Source organism: Felis catus, chromosome D4 (assembly GCF_018350175.1).
Source record: "Felis catus isolate Fca126 chromosome D4, F.catus_Fca126_mat1.0, whole genome shotgun sequence".
In the NCBI taxonomy this organism is placed as follows: Eukaryota; Metazoa; Chordata; class Mammalia; order Carnivora; family Felidae; genus Felis; species Felis catus.
The window spans coordinates 46,336,530-46,362,475 of NC_058380.1; the positions used below are offsets into that span (position 1 = coordinate 46,336,530).

A 25,946-nucleotide genomic window follows, 5' to 3' on the forward strand; every position below is an offset into this window, starting at 1 on the left:
GAATCGAAAGCAGGCTCCAGGCTCTGAGCTGTCAGTGCAGACTCCCACATGGGGTTTGAACCCGCACCTGGGAGATCATGACCTGAGCATTAGTCGGACACTTAAGCGACTGAACCGCCCAGGCGCCCCTCTTTTGTTACTCTTTAGAAGAGATCACAGATTGGCCGACTGTGGGCCAAATCTGGTGCGCTGAGTGGACACAGCCACATTCATTCATTCACAGAATTGTGGATGGCTGTGTCATGCTGCAAGGGCAGAATGGGGTAGTCTCAACAGAGCCCATGTGGCCCACAAGGCCTAAAGTATTTGCTCTCAGGGCTTTACAGAAACAGCTTGCTAACCCCTAGGATAGATGATTAGATTCACACATGAACAACTGTAAGGCTCTTGTAAACATATACTAAAAGGTTATGTATCCATTGATACTTCTGCCAGCATTTGTCTGATGAGACTACCTTCTCCACCTAAACATGAGTTCGTACTGACGTTTCCAACTGCAATCCATTACCACTCGTATCATGTTAGCACCCCCCCCCCCAACTCTTGCTTATCTGGATGCACACGCTCCAACAGCGAGTAAACTTGCTCCCACCGTCTGCCAATTCCAATATACATGTATAGCAGTATCAGAATCGTTAACCCCTGGGGCGTCTGGGCGGCTCAGTTGATTAAACAACCGACTCCTGACTTCGGCTCAGCTCATGAGCTCGCAGTTCATGGGACTGAGCCCCGCGTCGGGCTCTGGGCTGACCGTGTGGAGCCTGCTTGGCATTCTCTCTCCCTCTTTCTCTGCCCCTCCCCTGCTCACCCTCTCTGCCTCTCTCCCTCTCTCTTTCTCAAAATAAATAAATAAATAAACATTTAAAAAACAAAAGAATCGTTAACCCTTGTTCCTGTGGCAAAAGACTTTATCAACTGGAGTAGAGTCCTTATGCACAGTACCTTTTACTGCGAGTCAGAGACCCCACTCATTTCCAAATGTATTTGGTTGGTCCACTGATTTTTAACTCTTTTTTTATTACGTTTCCTGTCTACGTTTGCCTCTTGTTCCTGGTTGTCAGTCATGATGTTGACATAGTGATAAAGGGAACAGGTGGTATATGTGGGAGAGTTTCAAATTCTTTGAGGTCATAAAATGTATGTGTATGTGCATGCATTTATCATAAAGCCTTGATCAAGCAGAAAAGCTGATATTAGACTGCAGGTAGAAAATGGCATGAAAAATGTCTATGCATAATTAATCCCACCAATATATGTAAAAAGGTAAAGTTGGATGAATGTTGTGGGCTTTATAATAAAATATTTCTCTCCCTTTAAATCTAATGTTCTCAGGGCACATGTAGGCTCAGTCCAGTGGGTATTCAACTCTTGGTTTAGGCTGAGGTCATGATCTCACGGTTTGTGGGATCAACCCCCAAGTTGGGCTCCGCCCTGACGGTGTGGAGCCTGCTTGGGATTCTCTCTCTCCCTCTCTCTCTCTGCTCCTCCCCTGCTTGCTCTCTCTCTCTCTCTCTCTCTCTCTCTCTCTCAAAATAAGGAAATAAGCTTAAAATTTTTTCTGATGTGCAGGGCACCTGGGTGGCTCAGTCGGTTGAGAGTCCGTCTTCAGCTCAGGTCATGATCTCACGGTTTGTGGGTGTGAACCCCACATCCGACTCTGTGCTGGCAGCTCAGCCTGGAGCCTGCTTCAGATTCTGTGTCTCCCTCTCTCTCTGTCTCCCTGCCTCTCCGCCACTCATGCTCTGTCTCTCAAAAATAAATAGATGTTAAAAATCTTTTTTAATTTTTGATGTTCTCAGCAAAGTAAGTGCAACTTCTGTACCATTAATGTTCTGCCATGACTATTACTTATATTAAATATTATAATGTAAAGATAAGTGTGAGATTTAGTCTCAAAAATCAAGTAATGCAAATATCAGAACATAAATATTACAGACTTCTCATGTTGAGTCACTTTATAAAATGTTCCACAGACCTTCAATTAACAAACAGTTTGGTTATCAGTGAGGCATGTGGTTTTCTTTAGGCAGTCTTTACATTAAAAATATTAATAGTAGGGGAGCCTGGGTGGCTCAGTCGGTTAAGCGTCTGACTTCGGCTCAGGTCACGATCTTGCGGTATGTGAGTTCGAGCCCCGCGTCGGGCTCTGTGCTGACTGCTCAGAGCCTGGAGCCTGTTTCCGATTCTGTGTCTCCCTCTCTCTCTGACCCTCCCCCGTTCATGCTCTGTCTCTCTCTGTCTCAAAAATAAATAAACGTTAAAAAAATTAAAAAAAATATTAATAGCAAAAAGTGAGCACATGTGATTTTGAGATAGCACATTTTAAAATTATCCCCCAAATTTCCTGCTTTTCTTTATGTTCTTTTTACTCATTCTTCTTCTTTTTGGTTCAATTTACTTTCCAGTTTTGTTGCCTGAGTGTCTGACTATTTCAAAATAAAATGTTATCTGTTTCATCAGATTCACAAACTTGTTGAATTTAGACATTAAAATGTTTAGCAAACCTGAACTAGAAGATGACACATTTTGGTGCTTGAATTTATCGAACATTATGGCTAAAAACGCTTTTTAAACAAAGCAGACCAATAAGTAAAAAAATACCAGTTCAGTTTATTGCAAACACATAATAGTAACTTACACTATTGACATATTATTTTTGGTTCACAAAACACACATATATTAGACATAGCACTTAACAAATGTTTACTGAATTAAGTTATGCAGGAATGAATGAATTATATCTACCTCAATGCATTCCTGTGTATGTAATATTCCCTCCTCCCCTTAACAATGAGGAATTTGAGGCTCAGAAAAAAGATTAAGTAAATTACTTGAAGTTACACTGCTAATTAAGTGCTAAAGTCAGATACAAATTTAGGTATTTACTATCAGAAGGGTAAGTACCATGTCTATGTTACCAATGATAGTATCCACAGCCCCTACCCCAGTAGTAAATAGTAGCTGCTCATTAAATACTACTGATGAAAAAAAATTTTTTTAAATGATGGTGCTAGGTATTTGAAGGGATATAAATTCCACTAAGGAAAATAAAGTGGCATATAATCTGATAAGTGTTCAAATAATAGCTGAAGAAATGACTAGCCGATGATAGCACAAAGCCACATCAGAACTGACAAACCCTGAAACTGAAGAGCTTTGTAGACTTCCTTCCACCTTATTTCACTACCGTATGAAGTGACAGACTTTGGTACTTTCAGCATTTTCGTGGCATTTGGTTTGTTCCTGCAGGAATGCTTTTCATACATTATTTTATACTTCCTTTTATATTATTTATTTAAAAACCCCCTCTCTTTCAAGTATATAACACTAAATTTTCTAGGCCTTAGACCCAAGAGTTTCTCTCTCTCTTTTTTTTTTTTGTATATATTTCTGAGTATATGGGAGAAGTTCTATTCCTTTTTTAAAATTTTTGATGTCTTTATTCCCCCTGCCCCTGATTTTAGAATCAAATATTGACTGTTATCTCATTTTGAAAGATAAAATGCCACAAAGATAATAATTTAGAAAATGAAAGTTTGAAAAATCACTTCAATTTCTCCTCTACCCACCTCTTTGTATGTAACCACAGTTAACACATGAGTTGTTTTCTTTTCTTTTTTTTTTCTATGCACGTACTATGACTGGGCTCATGATCTATTCATTGACCTAAGTTTGAAACCACATTGATTGTATTAACAAACTCTGCTTCCTACCAACTGACAGGCAGTGCCTAGTTGCTGCTACTTTGTTAAATAGTAGTCTTGAACAAATTATCAGAGGGGAGCTTTTCCCAAATCCCTCCCCCCCATCCCACCCCTTTGATTTAGTATCTCAAGCAGCTCATTAATTCATTCCTCCCCTTTCCTCCACTGGCACTGCCATAGGTGGGGTCTCCAGAATGGTCTCATGTACTTTACTGTCCCATTCTCTGCCTAATTCACCCTCCTCAGTGTCTCAAGTGTAATCTTCCTACAATACAAACCTAATGATCTCCACCTTTTTTCTCCACCTTTGCTATATGCTTGTGTTTTACATCTTAAGTCCAAACTCCTTGAGAAGCTCATAGAGACTGTATCAGAGCCTCTGGGATTCAAACTCACATCTTCTCCATCTCCTCTCTGATTCCAACCTAGATGTAGTGGGTATTCCGGATTTGACTTATATTACAACAGAGTCTCATCTCAAATGTGCTCCCTAACTTCTCCAGCGCTATAGCTGGGCATGAGATTCTAGTTGTGATAATAGTGACAATTACAGCAACAGCAGCCTGACAACAGCAAGATAGTCAAGAGCTCAGCCTGCTCAGGGATGAAGGCTACATCACCCCACTAGGATAGAAACCTGGACAAGCAGGAGTAATGGCTGAAGGAGAGGGAAATTTAATATGGGCGGTGGAGGAAGGAGGTGATAAAATAAATATCAGTTAGGACTTCGGGACCAGTTGCAGCAATAAAGACTGCAGCTTACTGCAGTAATCTTTATCTATTAAGTCATGTGTAGAAATTGTGGCTGACTACCACCTTGAAGACTCAGCGGCAGTTGGGGCTTACCTAGGGCACAGGTATATCTGAGGGGTACAAAGGACAGACTGTGCGGATTGCTTTTGGACTCCTGACTCACATCCGCTTAGCCTCGTCTCTGATTTCAGTGCACATTCAGTGGGTAGTTTGGCTTACCTCATGCTGACATCTTTTCTCAAGCACTGGCTGTTTTGCACTTTTGCCCCTGGGGACTTTCCAAAGCCACAGTTGCCTTTGGGAAGTCCTCTGTTCCAGCAGGTATGCTCAGTCTGGAAGTATATAGGGATTTATATATCCCACAGTAAATTTCAACTAATGTGGGATATAAGCTGTGGATAAAAATCATCAATTCTCAGGCAAACAATTCCAAAAGGCATTCTCTATCCTCTTTAGAAAATTCCAGTCACGATCGAGTGCCAGTTGCCTATAATTATTTTATTTTATTTTATTTTATTTTATTTTATTTTATTTTATTTTATTCTGTTTTGTTTTTATTTTATTTATTTATTTTTTTTGAAAAGTAACAAGTATACTTGAGGTGGATACCTTTTATTTGAATGTATACATTTTGGTATGTTTGAAAACAATGGTGATGTTCTATAATTATATATTGCATATTTTTATTCATTTTATTCTTTGTGTGTGTGTGTGTGTGTGTGTACAATAGTTATTTTAATAATGCATCTGTGCATTTGCTTTGTTTCCACTTTCCCTCGTTCTTCCCTCACTTCTGCTCCCTGCTTACAACTTCTTGCCTCAAGCACTACTTTTGGGAAAATTCAAGCTAAAAAAAAAAAATCCTTACATTCCCATATATCTCTGTCCTCTATTTTCTATCCTATTTTATGCTGTCTGTCTTTGCTACTTCCTTGGTATACGCCAAGGAAATAAATGGAGAAATAAATGGAGAAATTCAACAAATAATTGAATAGAACTTCCACAAGATGTAAGCTGCCAAATTGAAAAGGTCCACTAAGCAGTCCAGAGAATGGTTGAAAATAGATTGTTTTGAAGTTTGTCTCCATTGAAAAGTCTGTTTTTATCTCCACATCTGGTGTACAGATGTTATCCTGAGATTTCTCGTAATTATCCTCTTGTGCCAAAACTTGTATTTCTTATAACCCATGCTTTCTTTCTTGGAGCACTTCCTCAATAGTCTTAGAAAGGATGCATAGTTGGTAATTTCTTTTTTTTTTTTTTTTTTTTTTTGAATCCTTGAATGTCTGAAGAAGTGTTTATTTTTGCCTTCTATGTGATTGAAAGGATATGGAGTTACAGGTCAGAAATTATTTCCTTTAAATACTTGAAGGCAGTATCTTCTGATTTTCAGTGTTATTGAAAAATGCCAAAGCAGTTTTGTTTATCATCCTCTGTATGTGACCCTCCCCACCCCCGGAAGCTTGTAGAATCTTCTTTGGTTTCCAGTGTTCTGAAGGTTCAAATGAAGTGTCTCGATAAAGCTCTGTTGTTTGGTTCTGACCTCTATGCTAAAAATTTCCACGGATGTTTGACAATCCTTGCAAGGCCTTACTTTTTTCAGTCGTCTTTTAAGTAAATTAACAGAAGAAAAGATGGGGACGCCTGGATGGCTCAGTCTGTTAAGTGTCTGACTCTGGCTCAGGTCATGATCTCACAGCTTGTGGGTTCGATCCCCTCATCATGAGGCTCTGTACTGATGGTGGGGAGCTTGTTTGGGATTCTCTCTCTCCCCCTCTCTCTCTGACCCTCCCCTGCTCACTTGCGCTCTCTCTCTCAGAATAAATTTAAAAAAACAATAGAAGAAAAAATATAGTCTTTATATTTACTCACATTTATCGCATTGATTGCTCTTCATTCTTTTCCTATAATTCCTGAGCTTTCGTCTGACGTCATTTCCTTCAACCTGAAAAACTTCTTCTAGAGCAGACTTGCTGGTAATACGTTTTCTAGTTTCCATTCATCTCAACAAGTCCATTTTACCTTCCTTTTCAAAGATATTTTCACTGGATATATAATGCTGGTTTGATAGATTTTTGTTTGTTTACTTCCATATGTTCTATTGTGTTTTGTGTCTGTGGTGAGTGATGAGACGTCAGGCATGATTTGTATCATTGTTCCCCTGTATGTAAAGTGTTCTTTCCCCTTGAGCTGCATTCAAGACTTTTCCCTTTATCTTTGTTTTTCAGGAGTTTGGTTATTGATGTACTTAGGTCTAGTTTCCTTTATATTTATCCTGCTTAAGAGTTACCAAGACTCTTGGATATGTACATTAGTATTTTAAACAAATTGGCAAATTTTAGGCCATTATTTCTTCAAATGTTTTCTTCTTCATTTTCTTGTTCCTCTCCACGTAGGGCTCCAATTATATGCATGTAGACGTCTTGATATTATTGTTCCACATCCATAAAGGCTCTGAAATATGAAGGCTCATTTTTTCCCCAATATTTTTTCTTTTAGCAAGTCAATCTTAAAGTTCACTCTACCCCGACCCCTACTTTCCCCCTGAAATCTCCAGTCTCCAGTTTTTAAATTCACTGAGGAGTTCTCTGCTTCAGATTTTATATGCTATAATTCTAGAATTTCCATTTTGTACTTATAGCTTTCATTTTTCTGTTGATATTCCATATCTGTTCTCTCTTGACGACCATATTTCTCTTCAGTCTTTGAACATACTATGATAGCTGCTTTGAAGTCCTTTTTGCTAATTATGACATCTCAATCATTTCAGAGTTTGCTCTGTCTTGACTATTTTGTCTATTGACTGAAGGTCGCAGTTTCCTTTTTCTTCTAGTGCTTTTATATACAAGGCACTGCAGATAATTTGTTGTAGAGGTTTTGGGGTCTGCTCCCTTTGTCTGAAGAATGCTGATTTTTTGTGGTGGGGGTGGGGCAATCAGCTGAAATCTCCGCTCAGTTTTTCAGCCTTTAAAAAAATTTTTTTAATGTTTATTCACTTTTGAGAGACAGAGAGAGAGAGAGAGAGCAATAGTGGGGGAGGGCCAGAAAGAGAAGCAGACACAGAATCCGAAGCAGGGGCTCCAGGCTCTGAGCTGTCAGCACAGAGCCTGTTGCGGGGCTCGAACACACGAACTGTGAGATCATGACCTGAGCCAAAGTCAGAAACCCAACGGACTGGGCCACCCAGGCACCCCTCAGGTTTTCAGCCTTTTAACAGCTGCTCTCTGCTGGGCTATTTGGAGCCTCCTCCATATGTCCACAGTTCAGTGGTTAGTCAAGGATTTGAAGGGAGTCTGTATGGAGATTTGGGGGCTTTCTTCTCTCTTCCCTCATTTCAGTCATTTTGGCATCTGTGAATTCATTCTCTGACTCCTTCAGTCAGAAAGACAATGGCTCTCTTTATGAATTTTAGCCACCCTGAGCCACATGAACTGAGAAATGCCCTGAGAAGAAAAGCTTTCTAAAAGTAAATCTCACCCAATGCAACTGCCTTCTTGAAAGGGTTGAATCACCTCCATCTGGGACTCCTTTTGGATGTTCTCAAGTAACTTCAAATAATTGTTTTTTATACTAGTTTGGAGTTTATAATTGTTATCTGTAGGAGGTTTGGTCTAACATAGGTATTCAGCCACTTCTAGAACCAGACTCTCCTATTAATTAGCTCTTACCTTGTCATGTATTTCTTTAAAAAACTTCAGTGGTTATTCCTTGTCAAAAGGATAAAAACAGACTCTTTAGGCTAAATACACTCCATTTTTTTGTTTGTGTTTAAAAAAAAAATCTCCCCACCATAGACCCTATATTCCAGCCAAACTGAACTGTTCTCCAATTTTAGTATACGTGCTGCTGAAGGGAGCACTGAACTGTTCTCCAAACATTCTATTTTGCTAGGCTCCTTTGTTCCCACAATTCTTTAGAAAAGCATTTGTCCTAAATTTGCATGCCCCAATCCTTACCGTCCTTCAGGATCTAACACAAGTGTCAACTCCTCTATGAAAGCTATTCTTATCTACCTAATTTGAAGTGACTTCAATCTCTACTAGATACCTCTTTATATTTATTTCACTCATTTAGTAAGCCACTCAGATGGCAGAAGCTATGTGAGCATGAGCGGTTAAAAGATGGATCAGACATAGTCCCCACCTAAGAAATCTCTGCTCCTACATGCAGAAGATGCTGCCGAAGCCCTGAAGAGGAAAAGCCAACTCAGTCTAGGGTATTAGGTACAGCTTCTTGAGTCAAGTATTCCTAGATCTGAGTCTTGAACAATGAATTATCTGGAAGAGATACATGGGCCAGGAGAGGAGGAACATTCCTGAAAGAGAAAACTACAAATTTGAAGGCAGGGAAGTATGAATTCTGGGTATCACTGAGAATTCTGTCCTTAGATGATCTGATCTCCCAGTAGATGGTAGGAGTCCCTCTCAAATATCTGACTTTCCACTCCTGGCTTCTGCAGGGTCAGCCCTCTTCTGAGGTCCTGCTCTCTCAATCAACCGAAGTTTGCACAGTATAGGTAGATGCAGGAATCATTTACACAGGAACTTTTTCATTCTAATTAGTTGGTTGTGTGTCCTGTTATGACCGGTGTGTGGGCAAGGACAATGCTAAATGTTTTGAGTCCTTAGAACCTAACGGTGCTGCAGCACTATGTAATCCATCATTTAATTTTATTGAATGAAGGAGGAAATTCTTCATGAACTTTGTACCAGCTTTGTGACAATAAACTAGCTCACACTCCACATGCTTTGGGTTGTGAAACTAAAGGAGAGATTTTAAAACTTTGACGAAATTCAGTACACAGTGCAGTTACGATGATGTGTGAATGTGTATGGAGGAGGGCAAGAACAAAGAAAATCAAAAATAGGTCGCTTAGTGTAATAAAGTTACCAGATAATTTTCATTTCCTTTGCTTTTTAAAAGTATTATTTTTAAGGGACAAATGAATTGAATACAGGGTTGAAGGAAGAAAACTTGGCAGAAAATAACAGGTGAGTAACAGCGATCACTTAAGAGCTGTGACAAAGACAGTTGGAAATAAAGTGGTTTCTGGCTTGCAGAATTTGAAAAGAGCCTCGTGTGAGAAGGCTGATCTATGAAGGATGATGACTATCTCCATCAGGGACCAGACAGGAGGCAACAGGCTTAAATTACAGAATGAGGGATTTAGATAAGAGAAAAGGAAAAATTTTCAGACGGTGCGATTTGATAGACACTGGAATGTGTAGCTGGGGAAGCTTGTGGAATTTCCTTCTCTAGAGGTCTTTTAAAAATAGAACAGTGTTTCATCTGCCTGAAGGATGGACTCTGTTTGACCTTTCAAAGTGTCCATTGAACCCAGAAGGTGCACCGTACCTTAGAGAAGAAAGCAAGCCTGAATGACCCGGGGTCTCTTGAGTAATGAAAATAGGGTGGATAAGTTTCATATTTGATGTGATTTACATAAGTCACGTACATAAATTATGAATGTTAGAGTTCTTCTTTCTTTTCCTTTTGGTCAAATGTTTTCATTTTTAAGGCTTGGAGATTAGGTTTAAGTAAAAATATTATAGGGAAAGAAGGAAGAACGCTCATCTTACTTTAGGGCATATTTTTGTAGGGACATAGGCAAGAAGAAACGGACATTTTGGACATCTTTGATTTTGATTTCACTTCCTATTCTAAATTAAAAAACACAGACTTTTCAGTTGGATTTAATATTTTGAGGGCAAAATTTAAAAAATTAATTTAGTCTAAATGTTTCTTACAGTGTTTTCGGTAACTCAAACTGGAAGAGGTTCTCTGTATTTAATTTCCTCTCAGGAAGTTTACCTTCAGAAGTCCAAGTGTGAGGTCAAGCTTTGGGTTGCCGGAAATGGTAATGTCCTTTACTGTCTGAGCACCCAGACAACACTTAATAAAACATCCTATTTTGTGGACATTGGTGAGGATTAAAGAGCTTTAACTATTTCCTCTTATTTTATGATTGATGATTTCTGTATTCAGTCTTCTAAAACTCAGAAATAGAATTATATATAAGTAAGAGCTGGAGTCTCTGGATTCAGCTATAACTTCAGATTTCCAGTTAAAGGTGATTTCCACCTTTTTTCCTTTCTAAACCCCAAAATGTTGTAAGGCCCAAAAGGGATGTAATCTTTAGAATTCATTATTTACCTCAAGCAACAACAATTCCAGGGCGTTCTGAACTTGATTTATAACTCTGTTTTAGTTGATATGAGGACATTTGTAGGATAAAGCAGTGAATTGTAATGTTTCATAATCGTATAGCTGTTTGTATTTGTCAAAATGCTTACTCATCGAATATCCGCTTTGTTCTTAACAAGAGATTCATCAATGTCATGACCTTACAGGTGAGAAAATGGAATCTCCGTAAGGAAATGTAACTTGCCCAAGATCACAACACTAGAAAACAGAGTTGGAACACTCCTGATTTCAAAGCCTGTGTCTTTTCCACTGCATCATGCTACGCGGTCTATGAGAATCTATGATTTTCTGGTGGTGTGTTTTTTTTTTTTTCCCCACCACTGATGAGATCTTTGTCTCTGATTCATTCTGAGCCAACACACTGTATTAGAGACCAATATTATTATCGTCAAATAGAAAGTTGTGTTAGCATTCTCATGGAATAGAACATCAAAGCTTTTAAAAAATCCTGCCACTCCACATAGGTCGTGCAAATTTCTGATAGGGCACCCCACGTGGATCTTATAATTTATTCTAATTCATGCTAGCTTTTGTTTATTAAGCAACATTTTGTTTTCATTAAAAACTTACGTGAATGATTGTATCTGTCTGTGGCAGAATATTAAATACAACTCCCATGATCCCTGGCTCTCTGTCTTGGGTGTCTTTTGGGGTACGGTGGCTTTATTTCCTTCCTAACAGTTCGGAAGTTTGTTTAATACTGACTCAGAGGAAGCATTCTAGCTGAGTCCTCACATGGTCTTGTTTATAGCTCCGGAGTGCACATAATAGATAAGCTACTGATTTCCACAAGAACCCCCACATTTCCTGGGTGTGTGGGCGTGTGTGCTTGCGCCTGTGAATTACAATTGTGCAATCTCCCTGCTAGCTGCATCAGGTTGCAAAGACATTTCAGATCCCTTAAATATTTCTCTAGCAAGCCTGATTTCATAAACCAAAAGCCATTGTATTCCATGAGAGATGTGCTGGTAACTAATAATTAACACTGAAAAACCCAGGAGTTTGTAACAAGATCAAACTTGATATCGAGGAAGGGAGTAGGCAAATTTGCCTAAGGAAATATTGTGAAATAAAGCTGCAAATGGCCATAGATGAACACTGTTCCATCCGTGGGATTTCTTTCCTTGATTGTAATTATAATGATCCCTTACAGAGAGCCTGGTACGTGGCAAGAACTTTTTTAGGTCAGCATCATCTTATTTTATTCTAAGGGAGCCCTGAAACATAAATATGGCTAAAGCACTTTTAGGGAAGAAAGGTCACCAGAGAATTCAATAATGTATCTTGTGTTACACTGATGGCAAATGATAGAATGATGAATGGGGCCGGGACAGTTGGACTCCAACAACCAACTAGAGTCCACAAATCTCTCTTTGGTTCCTTTTCTGATGTGACTTTTCATGAAACTTAATTGTAGGTTGCATAAGGTATAGAATTGATTAGAAGAACTGTCTCTGAATAGTAAGGGGCTTTAGGCTTCAGCTGTTTGGTAGCTGAAATGGTGGTAGGCTGAAAATAGCTTCGCTGAGCTCTTGAATATTTCAGGGAAGGTGGTCCCAGGCAGAAATGTCACAGAGACCTCAGGTCTCCAGACGTTGCCTGGAGATGGGCAAACACGTACGTGACTGCATTTGTCATCTGTCTTGGGGATAGCACTGAAGGGATTAAATCCAACAGGAGCAAGTTTTGAACACTAAACATCCAGAAGCAGATTTTCTGGCATCAACTTTTTGCATCCAAAGTAAGCAACCTGGATTATCTCAAGATTGCCCTTACCAAGACATCCTTTGCAATGCTTGTTTTTCAAAGCCATCATAATTCTTTCCCTTTGTTTTGTCATTGCAGCTGCTGCTGCTACTGAATTTGAGGCATGCCACGCTCCACTTCTGCAGTGATGGCTTTATTTTTGCAAAGTGATCTGGCTGGAGTTTGTGGGGATATAGAATGCAGGCACTGAGAAACCCAAGTGAATGTGTAAGAATGACCACAAGGCACCCAACGTGGGTGTATTTATCTGCTTGTCTCATTACTAAGAGGTTTTAGTTCTAAAAAATATCCGGAAGGATTTAGCTTTGGGGAAGTGGGGAGGGAGAAGGAGTGGAATGAGATTTTTGAAATTTTAAACAATTTATTTGAGCTTCCAACAGATATATTCCATTTTCTTTACATCGGAACCAGGATTTCTTAAGGGACAGTTAAGGAAAGGTTTTACTCCCAGTGTACATAGGCATTAGAAAGTTGATTTTACAATTTGTTTAGTATAGTAACAAGACATTTTATTGCAAAGAAAATGGGAAAATGCAGAGTTGAAATATTAGTTATTAAAAAAGCAGTGAAGACTTTTTGTGGCCCAGAAATATGTTTGTCTTGGTGGCATGCTAATTGCCAATTGCAAGCTAATTGTGTCGATGCAGTTTTGTGTGATGTTCTACTCCTTAAATAGGTCATGTGGCTTCATTGACAGAGAATAAGCGAAGCTCGTTTTCACTTTCTTTCAGAGACAGCATAGGACAGACTAGATATTCAGTTCCGGAGTCAGACTACTTGGGTTAAACCCAAGCTCAGCCTTTATCAAGTTTTATGATCTTGGGCAAGTTAGTTAACCGCTCTCTCTCTCTCTCTCTCTGCTTCTTTACTTGGAGAAAGGGGGTGATAATAATGCTACCTATCTCATGGGGTTATTATGAAGATTAAAATGGAAGAATTATGATAAGCATCTGGCATACAGTAAGAGACCAATAAACGTAATTCTTTTAAAAATTTACAGATAGTGGGGCGCCTGGGTGGCTCAGTCGATTAAACATCCAACTTCAGCTCAGGTCATGATCTCACTGTTCGTGAGTTTGAGCCCCGCATCCAGCTCTGTGCTGACAGCCTGGAGCCTGGAGCCTGGAGCCTGGAGCCTGCTTCAGATTCTGTGTCTCCCTCTGTCTCTGCCCCTCCCCTGCTCTGTTCTCTCTCTCAAAAATAAATAAACATTAAAAAAAATTTTAAATTACAGATAGTAATATTCACCTTTATTTTGTAAACAGTTCTATGAGTTCTAATACATGCATAGCTTATTGTAACCATGAACATACCAGCACAATAGGATGCAGAACAATTTCAAAAGAATTCCCTCATGTACCTCCCTGTGGTCACATACTAATGCCAACCTCTCTCCCCAGATCCCAGCCCCTGGCTACCATTGATATGGTTTCTGTCCTTATAGTTTTGCTTTTTTTTTTTTTCAGAATGTCATATAAATGGAATCATACTGTATATAATCTTTTGAGATTGGCATCTTTCACTTAGGATAATGCCCTTGTGGTACAGCTTGACTTATATAGGAACTCATCAGAAAAGCTGACTTTATAGAAAAGGGATTAAATAAGATTTTTTTTTAAGGATCATTAAAGAGAAGAAGACCTATACATTAATATTATCCAAAAGAAGACTCTGGCCTAGTATGAGAAAGGAATTCTTCAGAGTTATCAAAATATTAAATATGATACATCTTTAAGAATAAATTATTTCCCTATCTTTCAGGGTATAGGCAGGCAGGATGAAGGGCCATTTGGAAGGCCAGGTGAAGAAAATGCAAGAGTCAAACATAAATTAACCAAGATGAAAGTGTTGACAACGGTGGCATATGGTGTTTTGTGTATGGGGCTTGGAGTGGGACAAGGTGTTGTAATGTCACAACTAATCCCAAATAATCTGTAAATGTAACCATATTAGTTCCATGCCTTGTAGGTGCCAGTTAACTGTTGTTGGCTGCAGAGGGAACTTGGTCCCTTGTCACCTCCCCAGCTGAGCTGCATGCGTGGGAAGGTTAGGCAGCAGCTAGGATAGAAAAGAGAGAAGAGGTCAAATCTTGACCTGAATTGGAAGAGAGCCATGAAGTGGGCATGGCAAGACTGAAGGAAGAGAAGGACCTGGGCTGAGGAGGCCGAGCAGACAAAGCTGCAACTTTGTACGGCATGTTTGATCCCAGAGGCTGCAATTATCATGATATTAAAAAATATCATGTATATTCTCCTAATTTACACAGATGCACACACATATATAATATAGTATTATGTATGTGAATGTATGTATTTATTCCGATTTTTTAAATAAAATTTTTTTAGCATTTATTTATTTTTGAGAGAGAGAGAGAGAGAGAGAGAGAGAGAGAGAGAGACAGAGCATGAGCGTGAGAGGGGCAGAGAGGGAGGAAGACAGAATCCAAAGCAGGTTCCAGGCTCTGAGCTGTCAGCATAGGGCCTTGAACTCAGGAACCATGAGATTGTGATTTGGCCAAAGTTGGGAGCTTAAAGAGACTGAGCCACCCAGGCACCCCTTACTTCTTCTAATTTTTAGTATTATTTTTAATTTTAGAGAGAGATAGAGACAGAGAACAGAGGGAAGGGACAGAGGGAAAGAGAGAGAGAGAGAGAGAGAGAGAGAGAGAGAGAGAGAGAGAGAGAGAATCTTAAGCAGGTTCCACACTCAGCATGGAGCCTGACCTGGGGCTCGATCTCATGATGCTGGGATCATGACTAAGCTGAAATCAAGAGTCCCACACTCACCTGAGTGAGCCACCCAAGCTCCGCCCCTTTTTAATTTGATTCATCTTCCTCCTGCAAATCAGTTAATTTGCTCCTAAAAGCCTGAAAGTATACTTTACCAGCTATGATTTTTTGGATACGTATTACGGTAATTATGTGATATTTGATTTAATCCTTGATTCAACACTCTGCGGGAATTATATTTTCATGTTGTCGATGAGGAAGCCAAGGTTCTGAGAGGTGAAGTGACTTACCCAGAGAAACAGAGATAGTAAGTACACACAGAGCCAGAGTTTGTTCTCAGGAATTTCTGTTTATCTCTAGAGTCTGGGTTTTTGCCTTCACTCTGTTTTTACATGTTAATGAGAATGATTGGATTTTGGTCTTTTTTTCTACTTGAAAATCCTCGATCCAATATTAAATAGAAGGGAAAACAATTTTACACTTTAAAGCACACTCTATCATGATACTTTCTATGTTTGCTATTATTAATGGTGAGAAAACGTTATACCCAGTTACTGGCTAAATTTAGCAAGGATTTTAGGAAAGGAAAGCTAAGCTATGCAAAGATCTTAGAATCAGAGGACCTGGGCGAACATTTTAGTTCTGCTCATTACAGCTGCCTGATCTGTCTCAGCTTTGTATTCTTCCGTGAATTCAAAATAATAATGCTACGGTTCTTATGTGGTTTAAGTGAGAAAATGTATGGGCAAATGCCTGGCTGTGCTTATCATCACATGGTAGGCATTTCATCGGAGTTTGAGAAATTAGAAAGAACTATAATTAAGTGCTTCTAACTTCAAGACTTAAGTATAAGGAGAAAGGGTATGGCTTTGTTTGGACTGTAGTCAATTTGGGGCTCTGGTTTGTGCTTGGTGGTTTTAGAGTAGGACGCAAAGGATGAGTTTGTTTACATTCAACTCAATCTTACGCATGTAGGTATGAATCTAGATCAACAGGGAACACATTGGATGAATTAAATTTAAGTATTGGATCTTATACGGATTTCCAGGATAGTTCACACTCTTATATAGATACAGCCTTTATGCTATTCTTTTCTTCTTTCAATTGCTTTCATGCGAAGACGAATAAATCCCTCCGGAGATTTCATGACTAAAAGTGAAAGAACCCAAGCTCGGCTGAGAAGTTATTCGTACCTGTTTCATTTCAACATATATTCTTTCCACTCAGACTTCTTTGATCTAAGAGAAATGCAAACATGAGCAGTCAGGGAATCTATGTTCCACGAGGATTCAGCCTTTGTGTAACTTTATGGCTGTGGTTGCCCTAAGGTTGCATTCTTCTATTTTGAGCCTGACATCTTTTACCATTTTAGTAGCACATTTTTTTTTCTTTCTTCACTTGAAATTCAGTTCTTCTCATCAAGTATATTGATTGAAAGTTTGCTCCCCTTTCTGTTCCCCATGCTGGGGCTGGTTGACAGAGAGAGGAAGCCAGCCACACCAAGTGAGGACAGCAGAAGTTTGGGAAGCCAGTGAGGAGGCAGAACCCAGATGGGCAGAGAAGAGAAGCCAGCATGGGGGAAAACCGAGGATTGACAAGAAGGAGAAGGACGGCGGGGTGCTCAGCCGTCGGTAGCCGCAAAGTTGCTAAAGCAGGAGGAGGGAAAGAAAGCAAGCACTCGAGATTACTGCTGGAAGCTTGGCTGCTTCCCCAAGTGTGTTTTCAGCTGTGTTTCAGTCCTCCTAGCTGCACTGGTGAGTGCTGGTTCCATCTTTTTAAAGGCACAGATCACAGCTTCTGATAGCAGAGAAGAGAGTTCATACAATGCTTACTTGCTGAAGTATTTTTAAGGATGACTCTGTTTCTGCTCCATCTGTTTACAGCTCTGGTGGGGATTTTTTCTCTTCTATTCTCGGTTCCTCAGTGTGCTGGTGAAGCCATGTTCGTAGTGGCCAAAAGACGCAGAGTCATGAAGTTAGATTTTAGTCTATCATACACTTCAGCCAAGTTGACCAAATAGAATTGGAGTCAACTGCAAAATTTTTAATTCTCTTAATGATGCCGGAACTTAAACAAGACCTTTTGTGTGTGTTTTTAACTCCCTTCAGCATAGCTGGCAGGTTACATAATACCCATTTGTCCCCAAAGTGGACATCTTTACAACAGAAATTACTGAAAAAGACATGGCAAACATTTCTAGCATCTTCCCAATTAATTGGTTGGTTTATTTTATAGTATCCTGGGCATTAACAACATTTCTGTTTAAAAAATAAAAAAATACACCATTTTATGTCTTACAAGAATTTCTCAGCTATCTCTCACCTACATTTGAACCTTGTAAGAACCTCACGGTATAGATATTATCTTGGTTTTGCAGTGAAGTATCAGAGAAGTTGAGTACTTTGTCCAAGAACACACAGCCAGTAAATAAATAAAATCACATTCTGAATCTGTGGACACCAGCTTAGGGGCATTGCTGTTTTAGAGCACACATTTTGTATAGCTGTTTTTGGTATTCTGTATCTAGTGATATAGATGATATAGAGAGGAATCTGTGTTCGTGCTGTAGTAATCTCTTGCCCTCTCCTTGCCCTCTCCAGTTCCTATCCTAGTTTAACAACCCTATCTCTTTTTTCAAAAGATCCAGTTCCTATCCTAGTTTAACAACCCTATCTCTTTTTTCAAAAGAGTAATTTTTATTTTTTTATTCTTATTTTTGAAATTCTAATTACGGTATAATTAACATGTGGTGCTATGGTAGTTTCAGGTGTAAAATCTAGTGATTCAACACTTCTCTACATGACTCAGTGCTCATCACGGTATGTGTACTCTTCCTCCACCTGTTTCACCCATCTCCCCACCCACCTAGTTAAGAGTCGGGTTTTTTGCTTGTGCCTTTTTTTTCTTTGTTTATTTTTGTTTCTTAAATTCCACATAGGGGTGAAATCATACGGCATTTGTCTTCCTCTGACTGACGTGTTTCACTTAGCATTATACCCTCCCCCTCCATCCATGTTGTTGCAGATGGCAAGATTTCATTCCTTTTTATGGCTGAGTAATCTTCCATTAAACATATCTACCACATCTTCTTTATCTATTCCTCTCTATTAATGGACACTGGGTTGCTTCCATAATTTGGCTATTATAAATAACGCTGCAGTAAACAGGGGTGCAAATATCTTTTCAACTTAATGTTTTCATGTTCTTTGGGTGTATACCCCGTGGTGGAATTACTGGATCATATGGTGATTAATTTTAATTTTTTGAGGAGCCTCCATACTGTTTTCCACACTGGCTGCACCAGTTTGCATTCCCACCAACAGTGCGCAAGTTTTCCTTTTTCTCCACATCCCTGCCAACATTTGTTGTTTCTTATGTATTTTGGCATTAGCCATTCTGATAGGTATGATAGGATATCTCATTGTGGTTTTGGCCTGCATTTCCCTGATAATGAGTGATGTTGAGCATCTTTTCACATGTCTATTGGCCATCTGGATGTTCTTTGGGGAAATTTCTGTTCATGTCTTCTGCCCCTCTTGAAATTGGGTTATTTAGGTTTTTGGGTGCTGAGTTGTATCAGTTCTTTATATATTTTGGATACTAACCCTTTATTGGATATGCCACTTGCAAATATTTCTATTCACCAGGTACAGAATCCTAATCACATGGTGTAGGCACAAAATTCACTGGTAAGAGGGTGCCTTGTTATTGAGAAGGTCAGAAATATACAAGAGTATATTGAGAACTTTATTATGTGCCAGGAAGTATCTTAAACCTTAAAAAGGAAACAGAAAAATGATTGCCTTACTATTTGAAAAATAATAAAGATCCCAGTTGACACCATAAACCACACACCAAGATGAAATCCAGATGGGTTAAAATGTAAATAGTCATTTAAGGGGCATGTGGGTGGCTCAGTAGGTTAAGCCTCTGGCTTCGGCTCAGGTCATGATCTCATGGTTCATGAGTTCAAGCCCCATGTCGGGCTCTGTGCTGACAGCTCAGAGCCTGGAGCTTGCTTCAGATTATTTGTGTCTCCCACTCTCTCTGCTCAGAGCTCATGCTTTGTCTTTCTCTCTCTCAAAAATAAATAAACATTAAAAAAAATTTTTTTAATGCAAACAGTCATTTAAAAAAGTATAAGAACATGAATATTTACCTCATCTAAGGAGAGAACAGGAATTTTTAAGCATAAAAGCAATGAAAGAAAGCACAAATGTCTATAGCTTTGAGTACATAAAAATTGATTTTTGTATAGTCATAAGTAAACAAAATGAAAATCAATCAACAAATGGGAAAATATTTGACATCAGACTAAGAAAGGCAGTCCTTTTTAATATATAAAAAGTTCTTACAGATCAAAGACAAAAATCACTAAGACTGCAATAAAAAATAGATAAAAAGTATAACCAGAAAAATTCAGTGAAGACAACATATAAGTGACTAATTTTAATGAAGAGATTTCAACTCATTTTCTAAGAAAAGCATCAATTCAAACCAGATAGCCTTTCTCTACCAAAATAGAATGAATGTTTCAAAATATATATTCCATTTTGGTAATGGTCTCATGAGATGGACACATATTGGTTGGGTTATAAGTTGGCACAAACCTTCTGAAAAGCACTTAAAACATTTTTTTTAAAAACTTCAAATAAATTTGTACCTTCTGACCTCATAATTCTCTTTCTGGGAATATACTCTGTGGTTTTAGTAAAAAATTCAAACATATAATGTATATATATATCACAGAAATATATATATCAATGTATATATAAATTATATATATATATAGCTTTATGTGTATATGTGTGTGTGTGTGTGTGCATATATATGTGTTATATATATGCAAAGATTTTTATTTCTGTATTTTAGGAAAGCTTTTTATATGGAAAATTTTGCACTAATATGAAAGTAGAGAGAATATGACAGTCAGTCTCTATGTAGCCACTACCTGACTTCAGAAATTATTAATATTTCTCCACTCTTATTTCATCTGTTTCTGTGTGCTTTCTGTCTCCAGGACTATGCTAAAAGCGAATGCAAGACCTCTTATTTTATTTGTGAAAACTTCTGTATGATAAAAGCTTTAAAAAGTTCAAAGGCCGCTATTAAGTCTAGGGTATTAAACAGATTGATGTTCACATTTCTTCATTGACTAAAGAATGTCTTTTAATAATTGCTTTGCTCACATTAGAATCTCAAAAAGGTCTGCACATTGCACATGTTGATATTACGTCTCTTAAGTTAATGTATAACAGTTCCTTCCCCTTTCTCTTTCTCCTGTTATTTATTTGATAAATAAACTAGGTCATTTGTCCTGTAGAATGTCATACATTCTAGATTTAGCTGATGTCTGCCTCATGGTATCATTTAATGTTTTTCTTTTTCTTTCTTATTTCCTGTAAACTAGTACTTAGAATGAGGCTTGATTACAGACAGGCTCATTTTCAGTTTTATTTTTTGGCAAGAATACTGTATGTGTGGTGTTTTGTACTTCCTGTTATATTATAACAGCATGCACATAATTTCTGGTTGCCCCACTTTCAGTGACGCTAAGATTTGTAGGTTCTGATGAGCCCTCTTTTATCAAAGTCCCTATTGACTTTTTATATAATTTTTAGTTATAACATTTATTAATGACTATTGCCTAGATCCATTATTTCATTAGAATTTACAAAATGGTATTTTTCTAATTCTACCTCTTGCATTAACTGGAAACTTTTTATACAGAAACACTCCCTCTCCAACAGTTTGATTACTTTGAAACAGTTCATGCTGGAAAGACATCTTGATTCTTTCCCTTATTTATCGATTTTCAGAGGAATGTGTCAATGCTCCTGCTACCTTTATCCACATTGGTTCATTACAGTGCAAGCTGGTAACAACATAAAGGTCCAACAGTGGAAGATATCTTATGGTATATCTATGCTATAAATATTGTGCAGTCTTTAAATTTCAAAAAATATTTAATAACATAGGACAATATTCTGAATAAAATATTAACTGAAAAAGATCCAGAAATGTATATATAGTGGTGTGATCTAAATATTACCTAAAATGAATGCATCATAAAATACTATCTCTGCCTCAGATATTAACATGATCACCATAGGATAGTGAGCTTTAGAGTCTTGCAAGTTTTATCTTTATTTTCCATAGACCCTTCTAGAAGATCCACTACTTTTATCCTAAAAGAAAATGTAGGGGCGCTTGGGTGGCTCAGTCGGTTAAGCGTCCGACTTGGGCTTAGGTCATGATCTTGAGGTTCGTGAGTTCAAGGCCCGCGTCGGGCTCTGTGCTGACAGCTTAGAGCCTGGAGCCTGTTTCGGATTCTGTGTCTCCCTCTCTGTCTCTGACCCTCCCCCGTTCATGCTCTTTCTCTCTCTGTCTCAAAAATAAATAAACGTTAAAAAAAAATTTTTTTTAAATAAAAGAAAATGTAAATTTGTTTAAAAGAAATGTCGCTGGATAAGTCGTTATACTTGAAGAGATTCATGGGATGCTAATCCTGGCTCCAGCTTTGACTTCTATTGTAACTTTGATTATATCTCTTTCCTACACCTAAACAAGTTTTTGTGCTGTTAACCAAACAATTGGAGTGATTTAAAATGTGCTCAATTCTGCAGATTCTGAGACATCTTTTTCATTAAACACAACACATAGTCAGTAGAATGGAATCTACTAAATTAAGCCATGCTCGACAAAATTTGACCAATTCAGGAGACAGCCGAACTAAAACTTCCTGTTTTTGTTGTTCTCGTGTGTGTGTGTGTGTGTGTGTGTGTGTGTGTGTGTTTTATCAACTGGTCCATAACAAAAAAAAAACAACAGATGAGCCAAAGTCTGTTCTTGCCAGGGTCCATTTAATATATTCTAAACATGTTTGTTGCTTAGTTTCAAGATGAATGAAAAGAAACCAATACTGGCTTTGATTTTGACAAGTTCTTGGTAATCCCGAGAAAGTACTTGATTCTCCAGGGACCTCTCTGAGGCTTAGTTTTTACCTCTATAAAATAGGGAGCAGATGGTTTGATTCATGTGGTTGTTTCCAGCGTAATGTATATAAAACTCCTGGCATGATCTTAAGAAATTAGCAGTTGCCCAACAAATGCTACTTTTCTCTTCTTGCTTCCTAAATAGAAAGGGAAGCAGTCTTTTCCAGTTTTACTCTTCTAATATTGGAGAACTGATCCTGGGGACAGGTTATCTAGATTCAAGTCCAGCTCTACTCTTGGTTTTGAGCCAGTGAAATAAATAAATCTTTTGTGCCTCAGTTTTCCTTTTCTGAAAATGGGGAGAAGAGCAGTACTTACGTATGGGCTGCTATGCATAGTAAATGGGTTAGTAAATGCATATCGCTTAGAATTTTGCCTGGCACAGGGTAGGAACTATATGGGTGGAAGCTATTACCTTTATTATCTGCCTAGAAAAATGGAATTTCCAAGCTCAAGATTCAAGGTACTTCCCCTTGGATGATACATGAGATACACTGACCACTTCTTGCTTTTTTACTTCTCTTTTTCAAGGTCCTTCTTCCTTCTGTTGATACATTTAACACTTACAGCCACACAATTCAGATTTTGCTTAATTAGGTCAGGGTTTCCTCCTGTGATTATAATTGATTAAGATTATGTGATATTTGTCCCTTTTCCTTGTCCTTTTTTGTTGTTGGTGTGATGGTGGTGATGGTGAGGGTGTGTGTGTGTGTGTGTGTGTGTGTGTGTGTGTGTGTGTGTGTGGTATAGCCCTGAGATATGGTAGCAGTGCTGATGGCTGTGGGTGTAGTTGCAACTTTCCACACATTCATTTTATTACTAGTTTTTATTCAGAAATTTCTATAGATCTCTGCTTCTGTTATGGGACATTTTATCAGCATATCTCCCAAAAAGTAAGCACTGCACCATGCTTATTGAGGGGTTTGAATGGAATAATCTAAGTTCTTCCAATATTTTGACAACAGGGTGTTATTAGACAGGTTTAGGACAGGGTGCTGAATGACTCAAAGATAGGGACAAACCACATGGCCATATTACTCAGGAATGAGACCACCTAATCAGTGCACAGGGAGCTCTAAATCCCACAAGGGAACAATACCCTCAGATTACATAAGGACTGTGTTAGAAAACATTTCTCACTCAAACTGAAGAAAATAAAAACAGATCCAAAGTAGATGTAAGGTAACTTCCGTGGCAATAACCTAAGAGATAGATTTTTAAATGTGCTGCTAATGAGACAAAGATGTCCTTTCTATTAATTAATAGGCACTAGGATGTTTCTCAGTTTCCATCAAAGTGGTTGGCATGTGTACCCTAGGAAAACAGGACAGTAGTATTGCAACCCACCTATAGGAATGTTGTATTGTCAAAACCGATAAGAGTTACGGACATGGAGTCCGGAGAAATGAGTGCCCATGAGTAAAGCCTTGTCACTGGGCAGTTAGCAGTTCTCAGAGTAGACAGCAGTCTGTGTCTGAGGCCAGGCCCCTATTGTCTGGACAGAAATCTCTGGCAAGTGATAGGACAATCCACTCAGATATTCCACTGAGGCTATTAAGAGCATCTATGCCTAAGTGCTCTAATTCTGTGTTCACAAGGGACAGACTGAGGCATCCGTTGTTCCACTGATTGTTCATACGCAACAGGAAGAAGTGATTTGGGCACATACCTCGTGCCAGTAATCTTCTTAGATGAACCTTTTATCTGAGGCAGGTTGCACAGGGTCTTGTAGACCATGCTAAGGATTGGGGGGGGGGGCTGGGAAGCCATTTGTGGGTTTTAAACAAGGAAGTGAGAGAAAATGTGGCACTATTTATAGATTTATAAAATATAAAATCAGAAGAAAATCATCTATTCAAACTATTTTAAATGTTAAAAGGAGAGTCACTTACTTTGCACTTCTGAAAACCTTGAAAACACTCTAAGATGTTGTAGAAGTCAGGGTTCTCCAGAGACACAGATCAATAGCATATGTTTCTATATATATCCCCAAACCTCAGTCCTTGCTCTTAAGGCCTTCAACTGATTGGACAAAACTCACCCACATCATGGAGGGTAATCTGCTTTACTCAAAGTCTACTGATTAAACATTAATCACATCTAAGAAATAGCTTCACAGTATCACATCTGGATTGGTGGTTGGCCAAACAACTGGAGACCACACCCTACCCAGATTGACACATTAAAATTAACCATTGCTGACAGAAAGAATTTATGATGTTACCCTTAGTTGAGAGGTGACTTTGTTAGTTTAAGCAAAGTCAATTGACCATTTCTACTTTAGGGCTGCAATCAGTAAGAAAGAGGGCCCCTCTCCTTACCTGCTTCACACTTGAAGGGAGGCATAAAGTAGCAAGAGCATTTTATAACTGCCCCCCCGCCCCGAAATTCAAGGTGACAAGTACCATTATTTGAACACTTCCCTTTTTTTTTTTCCAATTATCACACAATCCTTTCATTCACAACTTTGTGATAACGGCTAAATACCCTTTAGCTTCACTGTTGACATATTGTGGAACCCCATTAAATTGATGGTTTGTAGATTAATTGAGATTTTCCACTTAGAAAAAAGGAATGCCTCCATTTCTAATGAACAGCCTTTTCTTTTTACAAGGCAATGTTTCAAACCCCAATGACCAGGTGGAAAGAAGAAAGAAGAAAAGGGGTATTGGGATGGATTCTGGAAGCTTGCTAACAATCTTGTTTGATGACAGAAAAGGGAGAGTTTTCTTCCTGCTTTCTAGTTTTTAAAGTCTTTTCCTGTACATTTTGGAGCCATGATGCTGAATACACCAACCTATAATGGTCCCACACTCAATACAGATCATCTAAAGTTGACAAGAAAAAAATCTACTTTCTTAGAAAAATGGACTCATTATTTAATTACATGAGTTTAGTTTAGGCCCATGTTTTACACTGCATCCCAACATTTTAAATTATGTCTCTAACCCTCTGAAATATCGTCTTACTCACTAAGGGGAATGGGCAAGAGGTGTGAGAAAATCAATATACACACATGCTCCTGTGAGAAAACAACTCAGAGTTGCAGGTTGTTGGGGAGTGGTAGTTGATAAAGGATGTCATCACCTCTCCATGGATGGAAGTAAAGGAACAGCCTCTTTCTGGATGCATCACATTCATTCTTTAAATGAAATTTCAACTTTCTTTTAAAACTAGCCAGGAATAAATTTATTGTGCGTATCAACGTACACAATAAAAGTTGTTATTGTTGGTTACCAGACTTTTAAGATCTTTTTCTTTCTCATATATATATTAAAAACATTTTTAATGTTTATTTATTTTTTGAGGGAGAGAGAGACAGAGTGTGAGGGGGGGAGGGGCAGAGAGAGAGGGAGACACAGAATCCAAAGCAAGCTCCAGGCTCCCAGGTGTCAGCACAGAGCTGAACACGGGACCCGAACTCATGAAACGTGAGATTATGACCTGAGCCGAAGTTAGACGTTTAATCAACTGAGCTACCCAGGAGCCCCAGTCTTTCTCACTTATATTACTCACAAATTCTAGAGAATGAAATGTGAACTTTTAACTAATTTATTATTAAATTATTTATTAACTTTATTATAATTTTTAGCAAATTTATTTAGATTCATCCTCTCATCCTGAATATTACTCATCTATATGCAGCATTTGTGTAAATGAATATTCTTCCTTTGTTTACGGGATCCAACCAATAATGGTTCCATGGTGACACTTGTGCGGTGAATTAGGAAATTTCTGTGAGTCTAAGATTTATTGAGAGCTCTCTGTGTGACCAACACTGAGGACAAATATTC

General features: G+C 38.5%; 1 long non-coding RNA gene across 12 annotated transcripts in view; it reads left to right on the top strand.

The window, feature by feature from the left end:
* LOC102901148 overlaps positions 1–25,946 on the top strand; it is a 147,604-nt gene that overhangs the window by 78,669 nt on the left and 42,989 nt on the right. For 10 of the 12 annotated variants that reach the window (XR_006588575.1, XR_006588577.1, XR_006588583.1 and 7 more), the window contains one exon: positions 16,638–16,911. The exons of the other annotated variants lie outside the window; for them this stretch is intronic. This is a non-coding gene — a long non-coding RNA (uncharacterized LOC102901148). The remainder of the gene's footprint in view (positions 1–16,637; positions 16,912–25,946) is intronic. 12 annotated transcript variants of the gene reach the window in all.